Consider the following 22659-nt stretch of genomic DNA (forward strand, 5'->3'; position numbering starts at 1 on the left):
ATTTCTATGTTTCTATGTTTCTATGTACTGAAACTTCTTATCTGATTTAAAATTCGAATAAAATTTCTTAAAATGAAGTTCTCACCAACCAACTTATGTGGGGATTCTGTTTTGGAAAAAAGCAAAGTACAGAGGGAGGAATTTTTCACTGCTGTGTTTTCAATGTTTAGCCACGAAGGGGCATTATTATTATTATCCAAAGGTTCATCTGGGAATCCCCATTGCCAGTAAATCAGAGCTCTAGCATTGGCTGCCCAATAGTAGTGCCTAAATATAGGAAGGCCCATGCCTCCCTCATTTTTTGGCTTTTAAAGATTTGCCTTTGGTATACGGTGGGCTTTATAGCCCCAAATGAATGGAAGGATAATGGAGTCCAATTTTTTTTTTAAATGATGAAGTAAGAAAAATTGGAAGATTTTGGAATAAATATATGAATCTAGGAAGAGACACCATCTTGATAGCGTTAATACGCCCCACTATAGACAAGGGTAAAATCCTCCATTTCTCTATGTTCAGTTTTAACTTTGTAATCATATCAGCGTAGTTGAGTTTGAATATAAGTTTGGGGTTTAGGGGTATTTTGAGTCCTAGATATGTAAAGTGGTCATATACTATCTTAAATGGTAGAGCCTCAAGAAAATCTGAATCTATATTGTCTGATAAAGGCATGAACTCACTCTTACTCCAGTTGACTGTGTATCCAGAAAGCTTGCCAAATGATTTAATAACATCTAACAAGAGAAGAACAGAGGCTTCTGGATCAGAGAGATATAGTAATGTGTCATCGGCGTAAAGCCCCACACGACTTTCCACATTCTGAACTACATTATGAACTCATAACATACTTTGCAGTACATCAACCTGTTCAAAGTTTTGATGTATAATAATTGTAATAAATTAAATTAACAGAAGATGGCTCCATCAGCTCTTAAATATGTGTGTAAGATCTGTACAATTCTGCGCAGCTTGTAAAGATGCAATTAGGAATCATTACTGAATAATTTTTCAGAGTAGTGTATTTACAGTAAGTATGGTGATATGTTATATTAGATATATATATATGATATGTTATATGTTATCTGGTGATATATTATATTAGTCATCAGTTTACGCATTGAGATAATACTTCATATTTTAAACAAACAATTATCTCAATTATATAATTTATCAATTACCTGACATTCACAAATACACACTCGCATGGTCTCACACAGTGGCACATTCATATTATACACAATTATTCATTCACAATTATATCAAACATTCTGTTGAATTGTGACAACCGTATTTATTTGGCAGTGACTGAAGTCTTTCCCACCAATGCGTTTCAAAATAAGAATGTTGGATTTAGTTCATTTTTTCCCTTTATATGTTAAGGGATGCATTTCTCTTAGGCTGTGAATGTGGCTTTATGATACTGCTTGTCATGTTGATCATGGTCCGGGGAGGTTTTATTGGAATGCTCAGCAAGTTGTCAAGTTATTTTAGATGCTGTACAACATAGGTTTCACTACAGAGAAGTGTAAATGCCATTCGCATGCTTCAACAGATGACAATAGATGGCTTCAGTGACCTTACATCTAATTGACATTCAGGCAATGCATTCTACTTTCATCAGTCACACAACAGATCTGTTGCCTATTTGTTCCCCGTGGATTCCTACATTCCAATCTGCATTATCATAATCCGTTCATTGGATTTTAACATGTTTTTTTATTCTCATCAGACACCTTTCAAATTTCATCTGTAACTGAGAGTTGTTAATGTTCTTTTGTAATGTCGTTTTTGCGGTTTACCTGTAATGTGCAGCTCTCAAAGAAAATATGCTAAATTCTTTTCTGGCATTATGTGTAAACTGAGATATACCAAATGTCAGTACACCATGGGTTTAAAGGCAAATTACACAAAATCATAACTTGCTTTGTTTTGTAAAGAAAGCAGTCTAATCAATACATTTTAAAATGCTTGATCAACTTTAGCTTTTGAAGCAGCAATAATGTTAATAGTGGATGAATGTTACACACAGATTTTAAAAAATGAACATTGACAAATAAATGACTAGAACCATCAGGGATTGTCATTGCCTCTTGGTGTAGAACTGCTGCTCAATATGCAATAATAATAATAATAATAATAATAATAATAATAATAATAATAATAATAAAAATAATAATAATAATAATAATAATAATAATAATAATAATAATAAGTTGGTTTGGAAATATGCTTTGATTATGGGATTTAAGAGCTGATGGAGCCATCTCCTGTTAATTTATTACAATTATTACACATCAAAACTTTGAACATGCTGATGTACTGCGAAGTTTGTGATGAGTTCAGCTTTTGAACCGATCTTAAAGCAAAATGTAATTACCCAAGGCTCAATGGAATCTTTTGTTTTCAGTTTGCATTGTACTTTGGCATTCACGGTCATTCCTGAATACCACCTTCATCAAATTATCTTGTCTTTGAATATTTTTGTCTTAAACTACCACCATCAAACCAATTTTGCAGGTCAGTGCAATTTCTCTTCACATCCATATGGATAAGATCCTAATTTAAATACTGCTATCAACCGTGCTCGGTGAAGTCACTCTCATAGCTAATCACACTTCTAACTGAATGTAGGTTCAGGTCAGCACAGACATCTGGTGGAAAAATGACTGGATTGTCGACACATGATCCTTATCCCTCCACTCCTTTCACATTCATGAGCCTTTCCAAAAGCCTTCAAAATGCCACTGTCATTTCTGCCTCCACCACCATGCAAGCAAATGGGCTAGATACTCACCATTCTCTGTGTAAAAATAGTTGCTCTGCACATCTCAAATAAACTTTGCCTCTCACCATAAAACAAACTGCAAACAAATACAATGACTGTCTTATCTCAATCATTAGGAAATCGATGTAATGAATCCCTAAAAATAATATAGATGTGCCACTGTTTATTAACAAAATCTGCTCACTAATGCTCAGGTTGGATACTTGCAACTTAAGACATCAGTTCAGTCTTGGCACAAAAGTTCACTAATGAGATGAGACAACCCTCCTTTACATCATGGCAACACTTCATTAGAGTGAAGGGCAAATCAGGCAAAGGTAAGGAACCTTTTGCTGATGAGAGAAATTGTATAAGTTGTATAAGATGTTGGTGAGACCGCATTAAGAATAGTGTGTTCAGTTCTCAGTACCATATTATAGGAAAGATATTGTCAAACTTGAAAAGATTTACGAGGATGTTGCCAGGACTAGAGGGTGTGAGCTGTAGGGAGAGGTTGAGTAGGCTGGGTCTCTATTCCATGGAGCAGAGGAGGATGAGGGGAGATCATATTGAGGTAAACAAAATCTCTTGACCAGAATAAAGGAATCGAGGACCAGAAGACATAGGTTCAAGGTGAAGGAGAAGAGATTTAATAGGAATCCAAGGGGTAACTTTTTCACACAAAGGGTGGTGGGTGTATGGAACAAGTGGCCAGAGGAGTTAGATGAGGCTAGGACTATCCCATCTTTTAAGAAACAGTTAGACAGGTACATGGATAGGACATGTTTGGAGGGTATGATACTTTATTATTGCATGTAGCATGTCACAGGGAGATTCTTTGTTTTGCATACACAAGTATGCAAAGATTCGCCACATACAGAATGCCAACAAAGTTACATTTAGTCCCCAATGGTCCCCTTTTGTTCTCTCGACTGCCCCCTCATGCTGGATCCCCCTTTGTTCTCGGCTGCCCTCCTCACATTGGGTCTGTCTTTGTTCTCGGCGGTGTGTTCGGCACCTACCGTGGTCCTGTCCGACCTCCGGCACTCACGCGGGCTCGTCCTCGACCGCCGCCAGCTCTTCTCCTGACAGCTCCATGGCACTCTCCGGGAGCTTCCCCTATTGTGCCAGAGTAATAGTGCAACCTATATAAAGTCCACCATGGTTTGATGTACAATGTGCTTCAAGAGCCTGATAGTTGATGGAAAGAAGCTGACCTTGAACCTGGAAATAGCAGTTCTGGTTTAAATTCAAGTGAGTGCCATCAATTGGTATTATTGAGGTATGACACAACACTCTTCTTTGGGACCGGGATTACGATGTCCTTTAAAATGCAGGTGGGAACTTCGAATCACAGCAGTTGAAGATATCCATGAAAACTCCAGCCAGTTGTTCCGGACAGGTTTTACTAATGCAGCCAGGTTTATCATCAGGGGCAGATACTTTCTGAGGGATCACCATAATGCAGGATCTTCTGAGGTCAGCCTTGGAACTATGATTACAGTGTTATCAGGGACTATAGGAGATTGTTAAGGTACAATCATTGTTCTCTTTTTCAAAGATAGCATTGAAAGCATTGAGCATACCGGGGAGTGATGCGTCACTCTCACTTGAATCGGTCCACCACTGATTTTAAGACTCCCATGGTTCCAGAGCCTTTCTGGATTATTCAATTTTCAGGACGAACAGAGATCGTGGCCACCGAGAGAAGTCAAGCCAAGTCAAGTCAAGAGTGTTTTATTGTCATATGTCCCAGATAGAACAATGAAATTCCGACTTGCTGCAGTCGGGAACGGTCCACCTAGATCCCTGGAGAACCGAGATACCAGCCCGCAGTCTGCCTTGGAAGTCAGCTGTGGGAAGCAATCTGCCAACTTCGACTGGTCCGGAGTTCCAGAACCCCGGTTTGAGGTGGTAAATTTGGCCCACCGATTGGCGTGCAAGTCCTGATGAGGTAGAGATTGGTGGACTTACCTGGCCTAAACCCCAAATTTTCGGGGGGAATTCGGGGGGGGGGGGCGGTTATTTTAAGTGCGCTCTCATGATTTTGTACGGATTAAATGAGGTGCCGGGCCATCAGTTTCCAGAAAATCGGTGGTGGTCCTGTATTTAGTTTCATCTTATAGGCAGTGATGATACATAAACCTTGCTATATATGCCAAATGTCTTCTAATCCTCTTCACTTTCTCAATGGCCTTCTCACAATCACAACTGGACTTCTTGTATGACCCAATATCACCAGACTTGAATGCCTGAGATCTAGTCCTCAATAGATTGAGTTCACTTCAAACTATAGCTCATTTTAAAGTTTGTGAAATGGCAACATTCTTTCATATTTCCAAATGTACTTAAATTGATATATTTAAAGAGATTCTAGACTTGTTTAAACATTAAACAGTTGGAACCTTTTTTTACAGTCTGATCCTTTTTCCCAGCATGGGGAAATCAACAACTGGAGATGAGCTTGAAGATGAGAGGTGAAAAGTTTTTTTCAAAGAGATTTTTTTTATGCAGAAGGTGGTGATTCCCTGGAATGTTCTGTTGAGGGTGGCGGTTGAGGCAGATATGATAATGACATTTAAGAGACCTGGATTAGCAGATAAAATGTGTAGGAATGATACTGGTTTAAACCTAACGTAGATGCAAAAAGCTGGAATAACTCAACGGAACAGGAAGCATCTCTGGAGAGAAGAAACGGGTGATCCGAAACGTCACCCATTCCTTCTCTCCGGAGCTACTGCCTGTCCCACTGAGTTACTCCAGCTCTCTGTGTCTATCTCCTGGATTAGTTTACTGATATGCTGGGAATGGAGTGATATGGATTGTGTGCAGGCTGATGAGAGTTGGAAGTTGGCATCATGTTTGTTCCAGACATTGTGGGCTGAAGGGCATGTTCCTCTGCTGTACTGTTCTTTGGCCTATAATGTGGCAGAAAGCTTGAAATGTCTTTGCAATTTAGGTTAAGAATTGTGCAACCATTTCCATATTTAATACCAATCTGTGAGTCCTTTCATCATTAAGTGAATGTTTAATACCTTATTTAGATAGCGTTAATGTATCTAGTATACAAATATCAAGATAAAGGCGGAAATATCAATGGGGTGGTTTTCCAGTTATCTTACCTACTAATTATAGTTTTAATTGCTCCTTAAATAATTTGACAGCAATCATTAGTGCCTATGATTAACTTACATTGCAAAATCAAGCAAGCAATAAATGTGTCTATGGTTGGGTTCCTGACCAAATTTCAATTTTCCCTGCACGCAATAATCGTCTCGGTGTTAAAATGCAATGGGAAATGTAGCAATGAGCTTTGAATAACCAATTATTTTTATTAAACAGATTTAATTCTGGCTCATAAATCTTTCACTTACTGTTTTATACACTCAGGAAATCCATTGATTGCTTGGTCACACAAATGCCATTCGCATTTTTTTTTTGACTATGTGGAACTAATTCTAGCCCTGAACTGATTGCAGACAATATCAGCCAATGATACTTAATGTGACCACTCCCTTGACCGTCATTTTAACAGCACAATTAACTCATATAATATTAATGTTGTAATATCACTGTAAAATTGCAAATGGTGGAATGCATGTAAATTCATTAACTGTTCATCCACTTTATATTGCCAGCAGTGATTTCTCGGTTTATATTGATGTCATGGATGCAGGTTTCTGTTTGATTGCATTGTTTTTGTCAGCACAAGTTGCAGCAACCAAACAAGACCAAGATATCAGTCTGAAGAAGGGTCTCGACCCTAAACATCACCATTTTCTCCAGAGATGCTGTCTGACCTGCTGAGTTACTCCAGCTTTTTGTGTCTATCTTTGGTTTAAACCAGCATCTGTAGTTCCTTCCTACACATTAAGATTACATTCAATACAAATTGAGTTCCCTTGATATTATGTACTAACCATGACCTTAAACTGAATCAGCTCTCTACACAAGTGATTAATAAAGTTAAAAAGTGACTTCACAGTTCTTCATTTAATAATTAATATTTGGATCTATTTGGCTGAAATTATATTTTGTTATATATGAACATATTAATTTCTGATTGATAAGTGAAGCATCGTGAGCACATGAATAAGCCGAGCTTATGTTGGATTGTGCTAAGATTAAAATGGTCATAAACGTTCGTTATTTTGCATATATTGCAAATGTATATGTATATTGCAAATTTTAGTAACAGTCTTGCTTCAGTGCAGCTCTCTTCCTGGATCAGAAGATCTTTGGTTCTTGTTGCAGGCTGGAAGTGGAATCAGTCTTTATAACACTTTATTACATTAGGTTCAGACCCATCCTCAGCCTTGTTTTCACACATTACACTTCCTTATCTCTGTATCTCCCTCTCCCCGCCTCAGTCTGAAGAAGGGTATCGATCCAAAATATCAGCCATTCCTTCTACCCAAAGATGCTGCCTGTCCCACTGAGTTACTCCAGTATTTTGTGTCTATCTTCGGTTTAAACCCGCATATGCAGTTCCTTCCTATCACTAACATCGGGTTCAGTGTCCTCAGATGTCTTCAGGACTGAGATGAAGAAAAACTTCTTTACCCAGAGAGTTGTGAATCTGTGGAATTCTTTGTCACAGAAGGCATTGGAGGCCAATTCACAGAATGTTTTCAAGAGAGAGTTAGATTCAGCTCTTAGTACTAAGGGAATCAATGGGTATGGGGAAAAAGCCAGAATGGGGTACTGATTCTGGATGATCAGTCATGATCATATTGACTGATGGTGCTGGCTCGAAGGGCCGAATGGCCTACTCCTGCACCTATTTTTTGATATTTCTACGTCTCTATCCATATGAATTACTTAAAACCAGCAAAGTTGTTTGAACTTCAGGGGTTCTTGTCAGCGACACACAACTTACATTGTTAAGCATAGTAAATAACTTTTGGCCAGACTCAAATGGCAATTGCATAATACATTGCAGCTAGTGAAATTGTATTGAATGACTTGCTTTTTTCTTTAATCTTAAGATTATAGAAAGTTAATGAAGATACAAGGAATTGCAGATGATGATTCACATAAAACACAAAAAATCCTGCAGCATCTCAGTCGGTCAGGCAGCATATGTGGCAATTTTTCAGATCGGAACTCTTACATTTATATCCTTTCTCCAGCTTCTCATTTTGTGCCTCTTCTCTTCTTATGTCAATACCTTTTGTCTTCCTTTCATCTCTGGCCCTTATCCACCCATTTGCCAATCAAACCCACTCACTTGTATTCACGATCACTTGCCAGATTATGTTCTCCCTCCATTACAATCACTGAAGAAGGTTCCGTCCTGAAATGTTGCCTATCTATGTCCCCCAGAGATGCTGTCTTATCTACTGTTACTCCACCAATTTGTGTCTTTCTTTAAAAAAACAATGTACCCTTACTTAACTTAATGAAACTCCCACACGAAGTTTCTGATGAGAAGGTCTCCAAAAAAATGTCTGCTACTTCAGATGAATAAAGACTTTTATATCAACAAGCTACAGCCTCGAGGAGCTTAGTTCACAAGTCAAACTGTCTCAGCCCTGTTTTTCTTTCCACAGATGCTGCCTGGCTTACGGAATATTGCCAGCATTTTCAGTTTATGTTTCAGATTTCCATCATAGGCAGTTTTTTTGCTGTGTAGGAAGGAACTGCAGATGCTGGTTTAAACTGAAGATTTGCTGGAGTAACTCAGCGGGACAGGCAGCATATGTGGAGAGAATGAATGGTTGACGTTTTGGGTCGAGACCCTTATTCAGACTGGTTAGGGATAAGGCAAAAGAGAGATATGGACGGTGATGTAGAGAAATATAAAACAAATGAATGAGAGATATGCCAAAAAGTAAGGATGCGAAAGGAAACAGGCCATTGTTAGCTTTTTGTAGGGTGAAAATGAGAAGCTAGTGTGACTTGGGCGGGGGAGGGATAGACAGAGAGGGAATGCCGAGACTACCGGAAATGCGAGAAATCAATATTCATATCACTGGGCTGTCCAAGCGAAATATGAGATGCTGTAAATAAAAATTTGCATTTTTATTTACTTTCAGTCTATTGAAATAAGGTAGGATCTTCACACTTGTCTTTGTTTTACTATAAAATTTGCATTTCTGATGATTTTTTGACTTTGTGTATATGGACTTCAGTAAGGCCGTTGACAAGGTTCCTCATGGAAGGTTGGTTAAGAAGGTTCAATGGCTGGGTATTAATGGTGGAGGCATCTTCACCACAGGGACCTGTGTTGGTCCACTGTCTTGATCTGGATGATGGTGTGGTAAATTGGATTAGTAAGTATGCAGATGATACTAAGATAGGTGGGGTTGCGGTAATGAAGTAGAGTTTCAAAGTGTACAGAGAGATTTATGCCAGTTGGAAGAGTGGGCTGAAAGATGGCAGATGGAGTTTAATGCTGATAAGTGTGAGGTGCTACATCTTGGCAGGACAAATCAAAATAGGACGTACATGGTAAATGGTAGGGAATTGAAGAATGTAGGTGAACAGAGGGATCTGGGAATAACTGCACAGTTCCCTGAAAGTGGAATCTCATGTAGATAGGGTGGTAAAGAAAGCTTTTGATGTGCTGGCCTTTATAAATCAGAGCATTGAGTATAGAAGTTTGGATGTAATGTTAAAATTGTACAAGGTATTGGTCAGGAAAATTCTGGAGCATGGTGTACAATTTTGGTCGACTAATTATAGGAAGGATGTCAACAAAATAGAGAGATTACAGAGGAGATTTACTAGAATGTTGCCTGGGTTTCAGCATCTAAGTTACAGATAACGGTTGAACAAGTTAGGGCTTTATTCTTTGGAGCGCTGAAGGTTAAGGGGGGACTTGATAGGGATTTTTAAAATGATGAGAGGGATAGACAGAGTTGACGTGGAAAAGCTTTTCCCACTGAGAGTAGGGAAGATTCAAACGGGGGACATGACTTGAGAATTAAGGGACTGAAGTTTAGGGGTAACATGAGGGGGAACTTCTTTACTCAGAGAGTGGTAGCTGTGTGGAATGAGCTTCCAGTGAAGGTGGTGGAGGCAGGTTCGTTTTATCATTTAAAAATAAATTGGATAGTTATATGGATGGGAAGGGAATGGAGGGTTATGGTCTGAGCGCAGGTATATGGGACTAGGGGAGATTATGTGTTCGGCACGGACTAGAAGGGTCGAGATGGCCTGTTTCCGTGCTGTAATTGTTATATGGTTATATGGTTTATATGGTTAAATTGTCTGACAGCAATGGAGCTGAATAGTAGTTAGGGAAGCTGCCAGGATTAGTCAAGGAATCCTAAATGATTCAAAAGGAAAATCCAAAGTCATTAAAACTGGATTGTTTCAAAATGTTGTGAGTTGTTGCAAGTACTCATGCCGAACAAATGATTTGAATGATTTAGTCTTGCATTTGCATAATTATGCATGCAAAACAAGGAATCTCGCTGTGCCATGTCACATGTGGTAAGAATGTGGTCCTGCGTTTTATTGGTAGTAGAATTTCTAATCCAATATTAAATGAGTAATGAGGTTGACAGAGATAGAACAGGCCCTTTAGTCTAAAATATCAGTGTCAAACATGATGACAAGATAAACTAGTCAAGATAAACTTAGTGTGGCACTGTGGCACAGAGGTAGAGTTGCTGTCTTGCAACGTCAGACACCCGGGTTTAATCCTGTCTGTGTGGGGTTTGTACATTCTCCCTGTGACCGCGTGGGTTTTCTCCACATTCCGGTTTCCTTCCACATTCCAAAGATGTGCAGGTTTGTAGGTGAATTGGCTTCTGTAAATCCCCCTAGTGTGTAGGACAGAACCAGTGTATGCATGATCATTGACTGGCACAGACTCTGTGGACCCAAGGATCTGTTTCTAGGTTGTGTCTCTGAAGGTTCAAGGTTCAAGGTTCAAGGTTCCGATTTATTTGTCACATGCACCAGTGATATTTGAGTTACCATGCAGCCATACAATTAAAAGTACAACACAATTAGAAAGAACGATACTTAACATAAACATCCACCACAGTGATCACTGTGATGGAAGGCAATAAAGTTCAGTCAGTCTTCCTCCATTTGTTTGCCCGTGCTTGGGGCCTTGACCCTCCGCAGTCGCCGTTATGGGTGGCCCAATGTACAGGCCACCTCGTTGGGATGATCGAAGCTCCGACGTCGGGACAGATATAACACACTCCGCAGCTTGGAGTGCCCGAATCGGCCACTTTCTTACTGGAGACCGCGGCTACTCGATGTTATAGGCCGCAAGCAGGCCAGCGGTCGGAGCTATTCTCTGGTGGTCCCCGGCAAGGGTGGTAAGTCCGTTCCACGCCTGCTGCAAGAAGCTCTGCAGACTGCGGCTTCACGATTTTAAAATCAGCAGGCTGGCGGTCGGAACCTTTCTTCAGGCTCCACAATGGAAGTCCGCACCTCGCTCATTGCTGAAGCTCTGTGCCGTCTCTGGGAAAGGCCGCACCAATCCAAGTTGTTGGGTTGCGGGGGACGCGAAAGTGCAATGAGGAGAAAAGTCACTGAGGTAAGTGACTGGAAACGGTTTACGCCTCACCCGCCTCCCCCCCCCCCCCCCCCCCCCCCCCCCCCACCAGCCCCCCCACATAAAAACATACTGAGTAACATTAACACATACTAAAAATTTAAAAAAAAGTCAAAATGACTGACACACTGCTGGCGAGGCTGTTGCTCGCGGCACCACCCGATGACGTCACTTAAAAAGAACATAACAGAATTTATCATAAACATCCACCACAGCATTATTCACTGTGATGGACAGCAATAAAGTTCAGTCAGACACTCTCCCTTGTTCACCCGTGGTCAGGAGCCTTGGCCTTCCGCAGTCGCCGCTCTAGGCAGCCCGATGTGCAAGCCCTCTCATCGGGATGATCGAAGCTCCGACCAGAGACAGCGGCTTCAGGATGTTATAGGCCTCAGCCCGGCGGTCAGAGCTCTCCTCTGGCATTCCCCGGCAAGGGTTCAGCCCACTGCACGATGGTAAAAACAGCTCCACGCCTGCTACTAGAAGCTCCACAGTTCGTGGCTTCAGGATGTTATAGGCACCAGGCCAGTGATCGGAGCTCATCTCTGGCGATCCCGACAAGGGATCGCCCCGCTCCACAATGGAAAGTCCATACTGCGCCCGCTGCTGAAGCTCTGGGCCTGACTCCGGGAAAGGCCACACCAATCCAAGAAGTTGGGCCACGAGGGAGGGGAAGAGGCTACAAGGGAAAAAAAGTTGCATCTCCGTCGAGGTAGGTGACTGAAAAGGGTTTCCCCCTTTTCCCCCCCTCCACCCCCCACATAAAATATACCAAGAGACACTAAAATATACATTTGGACATACTAAAAAAAACAACAAAAATCAAAATGATGAACCCGTCACTGGTGAGGCAGCCAACGCGCAGCGCCACCCGATGTATTAAACTAATGAAATTTATCTGCTTGCACATGTTCCATGTACTTCCACTCTCTGCATATCCATGTGCCTGTCCAAAAGCTTTATACATGTCACTATCATATCTGCCTCTATCCCCACTCCCGGCAGCACGTTCCAAGTACCCACCCGCCTCCCTGTAAAAAACTTGCCGCGCACATCTCTTTTAAATGTGGTTCTCTCTCCTTAAAGCTATACACTCTTTGATATTTCCATTGGGCAAAGGTTTTTTGACTGTCCACCCTATAAATGAATGAGGACAAAAATGTGTTGAGCTGAAATGAATAGATGTGGTCAGAAATGCCGTAAACCTTAACAGAACAAGTGCAGTCCCTTCAGTTCAACTCATCCATGTTAGGCTACAGCTTAACCTAGGAGAAAGATTGGCCCCATGGTTTGGAAGATTGGTGCAAACAGAGCTATTGGTGCAAACATAGTTTGGACAGAGCTATGTCAATGAGATAACAGTTTGCAATGTTTTGGTCTGAAGTGAATGTCTGAAGAAAGGTCTCGACCCGAACCATTACCCATTCCTTCTCTCCAGAGGTGCTCCGTGTCGCACTGAGTTAAGGGCCTGTCCCACTTGGGTATCATGTGTGTGTCACGCTGGTGGCGCGCAAAGATTTTGTGAATCCCAAAATCCTAGGGCACCGCGCGCGACCGTACGCCACTGCATACGTCATCATGCACCATGCATGCATAATGCATACCATGGGTGCGTAATGCATGCCATGCACGTATCACGTGCGCGTCACGATGGCGCGTCATGATGCATATGATGTTGTGTAAATAACATGTAAATGACCACCAAGTGGGGCAGGCCCTTTACTCCAGCATTTTGTGTCTATCTTCTGTACTGATTTTACTGCTCAACCAATATTGAAGCTTCCCTCTTGAAGATGAAGAAATACACCAACAAAAGATTGGAACAATGGATTGTTGCTATCTACTATCCAACATGGTTCTGCATATTGAACCCACCTATAAATAGTTAATTAAGGTATATTTTTTTCTACGTCTTAGAGTATACTGAAAACAGCCCCATTACACATATAGATAATCCTGGTGGATGGCATATTATCTGTTCTTAGTCATTCATTTGCATACCATAAAATATACAAAGGTCTATAACATTTGCTAGCTCTGGATAGGATCCAGAGGAGGTTTACAAGAATGATCCCAGGTAAGATTAGGTTAACCTATGATGAGCGTTTGTCGGCACTGGGCCTTTACTCGCTGGAGTTTAGAAGGATGAGGCTCATTGAAGGACCTCATTGAAACATACAGAATAATGAAAGGCTTGGATAGAGTGGATGTGGAGAGGATGTCTCCACCTGTGGGGGAGTCTAGGACTAGAGGTCATAGCCTCAGAATTAAAGGACGTTATTTTAGGAAGGAGATGAGGGGAAATTTCATTAGTCAGACGTTGGCGAATCTGTGGAATTCTTTGCCACAGAAGGCTGTGGAGGCCAAGTCAGTAGATAATTTGAATGCAGAGATAGATAGATTCTTAATTAATACAGGTGTCAGAGGTTATGGGGAGAATGCAGGAGAATGGGGTTAGGAGGGAAAGATAGATCAGCCATGATTGAATGCAGTAGACTTGATGGGCTGAATAGCCTAATTCTGCCCCTATCACTTATGACCTTATTACTCTGAAACTGCATCACAATCAACCATGCAAATAAAAAAAAGGGTGTATTCACATAACATCTATATAATTAAGTCTCATCTTGACCACTTCCTATCTGCGCTGTATATTGATTTTAGAAAAAACACTACCCTGTATCATTGTAATTTTTGGCCATCTTCCTCACAGTCCTCCGCTGAGCCAGCCCCGAGAATTTTTCCCATCGATGAAAAAGAAAAAAGTTATGAGTGTTTAAAAAACGTTGAGATCAGCTGATTGGTCCTATCACCCGTCAATTTCTGCAATTAAGGTAACGCCCCTTCCGGGAGGAGCAGGACTATAAAACCCCGGATGCCTGGACATGGGTCAGTCACTCTACAAGATCGCAAGGGAGAGGGCACGACAGTCATTCTAAGCCGTGAATCAACTGAACTGTGACTCTGCAATGTACTTGCAATAAATGATTTGTGAGCCCTTAATGACAATGCCATGAGTTGTTTGGCCTGCTGCCCTGCCTGTGCTTGAAAGTGCAATGCTTAATTGGAAATGAAATGAAATGAAATGAAATGAAAATTCCATGAGTTGTTTGGCCTGCTGCCCTGCCTGTGCTTGAAACTGAGATGCTTTATTAGGTCCAACTGTTTGGATGGAATAAATGATATTTTAGGTCCGACTGTGTTTGAAAGGAATACATGCTGTATTAGGTCTGACTGTATTTGGAAGGAATAAATGCTTTATTGGGTCCAACTGTGTTTGGAAGGAATAAATGCTTTATTAGGTCCCACTGTGTTTAGTCCACAAGTCCCGCTCATTTTGTGACTTCCGCTTAGTGGATAGGTCGTGCTGATTACATAATTTCTGGTGAGTGCTGATTGCGGAAGTGCTGCTGACTGCAGAAGCCCCACAGTGGAGAGACCGCGCTCAGCTGTGAGAGTAGATTCAAGAAAGTTTAGTCATATATATGGTGAGTGAGTCAGTGAGTGTGTGAGTGTGAATGTGTATCTGAGTGTGTGAGTGTGTGTGTGTGTGTGTGTGAAACATCGTGATTTCTATTACTATTTGATTTCCTACTGCAAATCAGGAATGTTATATCATGTCAAGTGACAGGAGTGTTTTATTAGCATTGTCATGAAAGAATACAATGAAATTCCGACTTGCAGATGAAGATGTACCTAAGAAATTGGAATATAAAAATAGATTATTTACCAATTTAATCATGAGTTTTGTAAACTTGCTGTCATGATCAGTAAATGTATGACTTTCAGTGCATGCATTTATTAAAATATTTTGTTCAACCAGGCATCCAAAGAATTGCAATCTGTGATAAATTATTTTACATTCCAGTAATGGAAGATAAAGATAAAATCGCACAATCCATTGAGTAGTTACAGCACTGAAGGAGACTATTTGATCCTTTGAGTTAGTGCATCGACCAACTAATCCCCATTTCCTCCATTCTTTCCCCTGGCCCTGTAAATGATTCCCACTTGTCTTTCCAATTATTTTTTGATAATCCTGGGTAACTTTGTTTCTGGCACTTTTTACGATCTTTGACATTCAGATCAGAATAACAAAATAAAATATATTATACATTAAATCTGTATTCCCGAGTCATTGAACGATCTGCTAACGGACACAGCTACTCCCTCCATTCCCTTTCCAAACTCATGACTGTGACGCTAGATCAGATAACCTCTCAACTGCCTACTCCAAGAAATGCATCCCCATATTTTAAAGTATCTGTGTCCTGTGTCCCTTTCTGTGCCTCTGTGTCCCACTCTGTGGCCCTCTCTGTGCCTCTAGTTCCCTCTCTGCGCCTTTGTGTCCCTCTCTGTCTCCCTCTCTGTGCCTCTGTGTCCCTCTCTGTCTCCCTCTCTGTGCCTCTGTGTCCCTCTCTGTCTCCCTCTCTGTGCCTCTGTGTCCCTCTCTGTCTCCCTCTCTGTGCCTCTGTGTCCCTCTCTGTCTCCCTCTCTGTGCCTCTGTGTCCCTCTATGTCTCTCTCTGTGCATCTGTGTCCCTCTCTGTGCCTCTGTGTCCCTCTCCGTCTCCCTCTCTGTGTCACTCTCTGTGCCTCTGTGTCCCTCTCTGTGTCCCTCTCTGTGCCTCTATGTCCCTCTCTGTCTCCCTCTCTGTGCCTCTGTGTCCCACCATGTGCCTCTGTCCCTCTCTGTGCCTGTGTACTTCTCTGTGCCTCTGTATCCCTCTCTGTGCCTCTGTATCCCTCTCTGTGCCTCTGTATCCCTCTCTGTGCCTCTGTATCCCTCTCTGTGCCTCTATGCCCCCCCTATGTGTCCCACTATGTGCCTCTCTGTGTCCATCTCTGTGCCTCTGTGTCCCTCTCTGTGCCTCTCTGCCCTCCTCTGTGTCCCACTATGTGCTTCTCTGTGTCTCTATCTGTGCCTCTCTGCCCCTCTCTGTGCCCCTATGTCCCTCTCTGTGCCCCTGTGTCCGTCTATGTGCCTCTGTGTCCCTCTGTCGCTACCCCCTTCCCTCTCTAGCCACGCCTGTGAGTTGGGGGCTATACGTGAGTGGATAGGGTAAGGGATGCGGTAAATGGAATGAATGAATAATATTAATATAATATCAATGGGGGTGGTTAATCTGTGTGTGTGGGGGGTGGTTATTGTGCCTGTGTGGGGGTGGTTATTGTGTGCGAGGGGTTGGTTAGTGAGTGTGTGATGCGGTAACGTTGAGGGGACGGGATCCAACGGGCCCCATTTGGTCTAGTAACTATTAGAACTCTGATCTTGCATGAGGATGTGTGTGTGTGTGTGTGTGAGTATTTATTTGTTCGTGTGCGATCACATCTCCTCGACAGTAAAATGTTTTCATATTCCGGTAGAGATTTATCCCGTGAAATCAAAAAGCGCCTTATCTGAAAGATTCATGCATTATTTCTCGAGTTATTAATCAGAATGTTCAAAAATCTGAAAAGAATAACTGCTTATTCCCTGTGCATACAGCTGTGACTTCACAATGGGATTGTAGCCCTGCTCTCAACATTGCTGCTATCCAAGTACACTGAGTCCTGCTAGCCCTAGCAAGTGCAATTGCATTTTTTTTTTAAAGTTTAAAAATGAGCGATGGTGCATAATGCGAAATGAGCAGCCCATGCGCAGTTGTCGGCTATGGGTGAGTGGTGGAATATTGCGTTGAGGAAGGGGTTGCGTTGGGAGACCAGGCCTCTCGTGGGGGCTACGGCGGAGTGGTGGAATATTGCATTGGGGAACGGGTTGTGTTGGGAGACCAGGCCTCCTGTGTGACAGGGCCCACTTGGTCTAGTCACATTTAAATTTCCTGCCTCTGACTTTAAAACTCATGTTACTTGGATTAAATATTACCTTTAGTTTTTTGCTCAATTCTCCATACAGCAAACCTTTCAATGAGTTCCAGTCCATTCTTCACTGTTGAATATATCATTCAGTTTAGTCTCACCTGAAATGTTGTCACACACGTTTACCTCTAAGCCACCAGATGAGATTGTGCTGCTCCAAGCCCGTGGCTCGCAGTCATCGCATGTTCTAGCCCCACAGCTGCACTGCACGACACCACTGCACTTGTCACCACAGCATTTAGCTTCTTCAGCTCAGTGGGATTAAAACTTTCATTGATCATCACGCTAGGAGTGAAGATTCAGCTCACTACAGCAGTATCATCTACAAACTTACATAAATGGAGTTCTCCACCATCTTCTACCACCCACCATTCAGCATCTCACTCCGTCAAATCTCTTCTCTGAGATGATTGATGATTGATGAGCAGATCCTAGAAAAAATAAGTCTTAACTAGCTAAATAGCTGTCGGCAGCGATCAATCTGCAACTTACTGATGTTCACAAAGATGAAGTGAGGGTCAGCATCATTCTCCACAGCATCCCACCAGCTTATTTAATTCCATATTAACAGCTCTGGCGTGGGTCATTGATTTCTGACACTTTCTGCTCCAATAAGCTGATCCAGATGGTCCTATGTTTCTTGTTGTGTGTGCTCCCATACTCGCAACAAGGACAGAGTCCCTCTAGTCTACACCGTTCACCCCACCAGCCGTCACATACAACAAGTAATCCTCCGTCAATTTTGCCATCTCCAACGTGACCCCACCACTCGCCACATCTTCCCATCTCCCCCCATGTCTGCCTTCCGCAAAGACCGTTCCCTCCGTAACTCCCTTGTCAATTCTTCCCTTCCCTCCCATACCACCCCCTCCCCGGGCATTTTCCGTAGCAACCGCAAGAGATGCAACACCTGGCCCTTTACCTCCCCGATCGTTTCGCCGAACTCCTCCGCTCAGTCCGCAAGAACCTACCTGACCTCCCGGTAGCTCTGCACTTCAACTCCCCCTCCCATTCCCCGTCCGACCTCTCTGTCCTGGGTCTCCTCCATGGCCAGAGAGAGCAACACTGGAAATTGGAGGATCAGCACATATTCCGCTTGGGGAGTCTGCATCCCACGGGCATGAACATTGAATTCTCCCAATTTTGTTAGCACATGCTGTCTCCTCCCTTTCCTCGGCCCTCGGGCTGTCTCCTCCCATCCATCAGCCCTCGGGCTCCTCCTCCTCCTTTTTCCTTCCTTCTCCCCGCCACCCCCTATCGGTCTGAAAAAGGGTTTTGGCCCAAAATGTTGCCTATTTCCTTTGCTCCATAGATGCTGCTGCACCCGCTGAGTTTCTCCAGCATTTTTGTGTATCTTAAATAACCCTGTCTGACTTCACCAGCACCCGAAGCAGGAGGGTCCAGGCACCCACTCCTCTCTGTGTAAAAAAGTTCCCCCTCACATCTCTCTTTGTCTGTCTGTCTATCTATCTATCTATCTATCTATCTATCTGTCTATCTATCTATCTATCTATCTATCTATCTATCTATCTATCTATCTATCTATCTGTCTATCTATCTGTCTATCTATCTATCTATCTATCTATCTATCTATCTATCTATCTATCTATCTATCTATCTATCTATCTATCTATCTATCTATCTATCTATCTGTCTGTCTATCTGTCTATCTATCTGTCTGTCTGTCTGTCTGTCTGTCTGTCTGTCAAAACTCTCATCTTGACCTCTTCAAATCTGTGTTGTGATTGAATTTACGCAAAAATGATAGACAATAGACAATAGGTGCAGGAGTAGGCCATTTGGCTCATTTGAGCCAACACCGCCATTCAATGTGATCATGGCTGATCATCCTCAATCAGTACCCCGTTCCTGCCCAATCCCTATATCCCCTCCCCTATTTTTAAGAGCCCTATCTATCTCTCTCTTGAAAGCATCCAGAGAACCTGCCTCCACCGCACTCTGAGGCAGAGAATTTCACAGACTCACCACTCTCTGTGAGAAAAGTGTTCCCTCGTCCCTGTTCTAAATGGCTTACTCCTTATTCTTAAACTGTGGCCCCTGGTTCTGATCCACCATAACGCTACAATTCTTCGCCTCCTTACTCACCATTCTCCTCTGCTGCGTCAAATAAGTTTTGTTCCGATTGGTGAAATAGTACAAACGTTATGAATGTTTAAAAATCGTAAATGCCAATCTCGTCCCTCGGCTGCAGAATGCCACAAGATATGCAACAAGAAAGAATGGACTGAATAAATATCCTCTTTAACATTTAAATTGTTGTTATATTTTAAGAGTTATTCACATTTTAAGCTTTAATAAATCCCTTTTCCACATGCCATGCCCGTCAGCTGCACCTGCACAGTAATACCTGCGTTTTCTACGTCACAATGGGGACCCAATGGGCAGGAATGGTTGCGATGCCGGAGAGCCGCCAAGAGTGGATGGGGGGGGGGGGGGGGGGGGGGGGGGTTTGAGGGGGATATGGAGTGTATGGAGGGGGGAAGGGCAACGGGCGGAGTGGGTGGGGTGACGGGAGGAGGGGGGATCAGGGGCATCACAACGTGGACCCGTCAGCCGCGCCTGCGCAGTTAGGGGCTATGCGTGAGTGGTGGAAAATTGGATTTGGTGGAGAGGTGGAATATTGCTTTGGGGGACCAGCCCTCCCATGTGAGAAAAGCACACAACGGGTCCCACTTAGTCTGGTCTCCTTTAAATTTTGCCCCTCTCACCTTAAATATTGAACATTTCCACACTGGGGAAATTCTATTATCTATGCCCTATCTATGCCTCTCATAGTTTTATATCTCTCTCCGAATTGTGTATTGTTGCTGTATATGTTGCTTTTGTTTCATGCTTGTTTTAATTGTATGGTGTCATGCTTGTTTTAATTGTAAGGTGTCCTTGAATGACGCTCTATAAATAAAATATATTATTATAGTTATTATAAGCATTCATCAGGTCTCGGCTCAACCTCTGAAGTCGCAGAGAAAACAATCCAACTTGTCCAACCTCTGCTTCTAGCTAATCCAGGCAGCATTCTGGTAAATCTCATTCTGCACCCTCTCCATAGCCTGCACATCCTTCCTGTAAGTGGGCGATCTGCACACAATACTCCAATTGCAGCCTCATTAAAGCCCTATAAACCAGAAACCTGACTTTTTTGACACTTCCACTCAATTCTTAAACCAATTAAGGTCTTGGAGTGTGGTGTCGCCTAACGGCAGCGGCACGACTGCAGTCCGTCTGTCTTTTTTAAAATATTTGTCCCATTAGATGTATGTTTTTTGGTTTTAATATCTATTCTTTTTTAGCTGTGCATATGTGGGGGGTGGGGGAACCCGGTGTCATTGGGCCTAACATCGTGGAGCCAGCGGTGGCCTCCAACCGGAACCAATCTGAGGGCTCCAGTCGCAAAGCCTGCGGACTCGCCATCGCAGAGCTGGCCGACTTTGGAGCGGGGAGAGCTGTGGTGGAGGGCGGCTGCAACCTGACTTCCGAGCTGAGGAGGCTCCGGCTGCAGGCCCGGTGGACAGGAACATCAGGAGCTCGCAGGTCCCTGGTGGGAGACCGCTTTTAGGAGCTCTCGCAACGGCAACTTCTCCCGCTGGAATTGTGGGGTTTAATTGACTCGGAGCAGGGCCTAACATCACCTGGCACGGCTTAAACTGCCGTGTTACCTCGATGCTGCAGTTGGACTGCTAGACCGCGGGAAAAGAACAGAGGGAAGAGATAAGACTTTTGCCTTCCATCACTGTCAGGAGGTGTTGGAGATTCACTGAGATGGATGTTTGTGTAAATTGTGTTAAGTGTGTGTCATAGCTTTTTTTGTAATGTCATGACTGCAGGAATGAAATTTTGTTCAAACCTGTTCGAATGACAGTAAAAGGCATTCTATTCTATTCTATACCATACTTTCTTTACCAGTCTATCAGGTTACATTGTCACTTTCAGAGAGTTAAGACCAAAAGATTCTTCTTTACATCAAAGCTGTTAAGAATCTTGCCATTAACTGTATAGTTTCACCTTACATTGTACCTCCCAAAATGCAACACTGCAAATTTGCTCGGGTTAAACTCTTGGGCCATTTCTCAGCCCATTTCTATAGCAGATCTACATCCTACTGTACACTTCGACAGCCTTCCACTCTGTCCACAAATTCACCAATTTTGATGTTGTCTGCAACATATTAAATAAAGCATCTGCATTTGGAGCTGAAGGAGTCCCAGCGATCAAAGACCTGCAAAGAGAATAATACCCTTCTCTCATTGCGCTCTGTCTTCTATGATTACGCCTGTTCCAAATCAAAACTGTCAAACAACAATGTATCTCATGCACCTTAATGTGTAGGAAGGAACTGCAGATGCTGGTTTATACTGAAGATCGACACAATGTTGGAGTAACTCGGCGAGAAGGCAGCATCACTGGGTAGAAGGAATGGGTGACAATTTGGGTCGAGTCTGTTCCTCAGAAACCGAGTCAGGAGAGAGGGAGACACAGAGATAATGAAGGGCAAGGTGTGAAAATGATACATCAAAAGAGATGTAGTTCAAGGAAAATGTAGAAAAGATCATTGTCAGTGAGAAGAAGGCAACAGCAAAGCAAACAGAGGTAAAATGTAATCAGGGGAAAGTCAGGCTGGTGGGAAAACATGGAAGGGAGAGGGATGGAGAGAGAGGGAAAGCAAGCGTTACTTGAAGTTAGAGAAGTCAATATTCATACTGCTAGGGTGCCCATCCTTAATCTGCTGGATCAGCCTTCCAAGAGGGGCTTTATCAAATGCCTTATTAAAATCCATGACTATAAGTAGTATAGGAGTATAGTTAATGTAGCAATCAGGAGGGTAAAACAAGCACATGAAATGGATCTGTCAGGCATGGTAAAGGGAAATTCTAAGATATTCTACAAATAGATAAAGTGTAAAAGCATGGCTCAGGAAAGAATAGGTCTCCTTAAAGATTAATTTAATATTTCCCACATTTCTTGAGGCTCTACTGAAAGATCAGCATGGCCATCTTTGCGTAAAGCCTCGAGAGATGGGGAGATATTAAATTAATAGTTCTCATGTTTTTAAGGCGAAGATGATCATGAATGCCAAGGAATAGAGGCATCTGTGTTGTGAGATTTTAGATCATATACAAATTACCAAAGAGGAGGTATTGGTGGTTTCAAAGTGCATTAAAGTGGACCTGAGCAACTGCATCATGATGAATGGCCAACACAGCACCAGGGTTTCAGCCCCTGATTATACTACATCAACTCCCTGGTCAGAGCTAGCACGCCGGGTGGGGACAGAAGAGAGTGGCAGGACATCGTAAAACAGATGGCACCACTCAGCCCTGAGTTGGAGATAGATAGATAGATAGATAGATAGATAGATAGATAGATAGATAGATAGATAGATAGATAGATAGATAGATAGATAGATAGATAGATAGATAGATAGATAGATAGATAGAGATAGATAGATAGAGAGAGTTTATTGAAGAGGATATTAAAAGGATTGATGATAGCAGGGCGGT

The sequence above is a fragment of the Leucoraja erinacea genome, chromosome 4 (genome assembly GCF_028641065.1).
Source record: "Leucoraja erinacea ecotype New England chromosome 4, Leri_hhj_1, whole genome shotgun sequence".
NCBI classification, from domain to species: Eukaryota; Metazoa; Chordata; class Chondrichthyes; order Rajiformes; family Rajidae; genus Leucoraja; species Leucoraja erinaceus.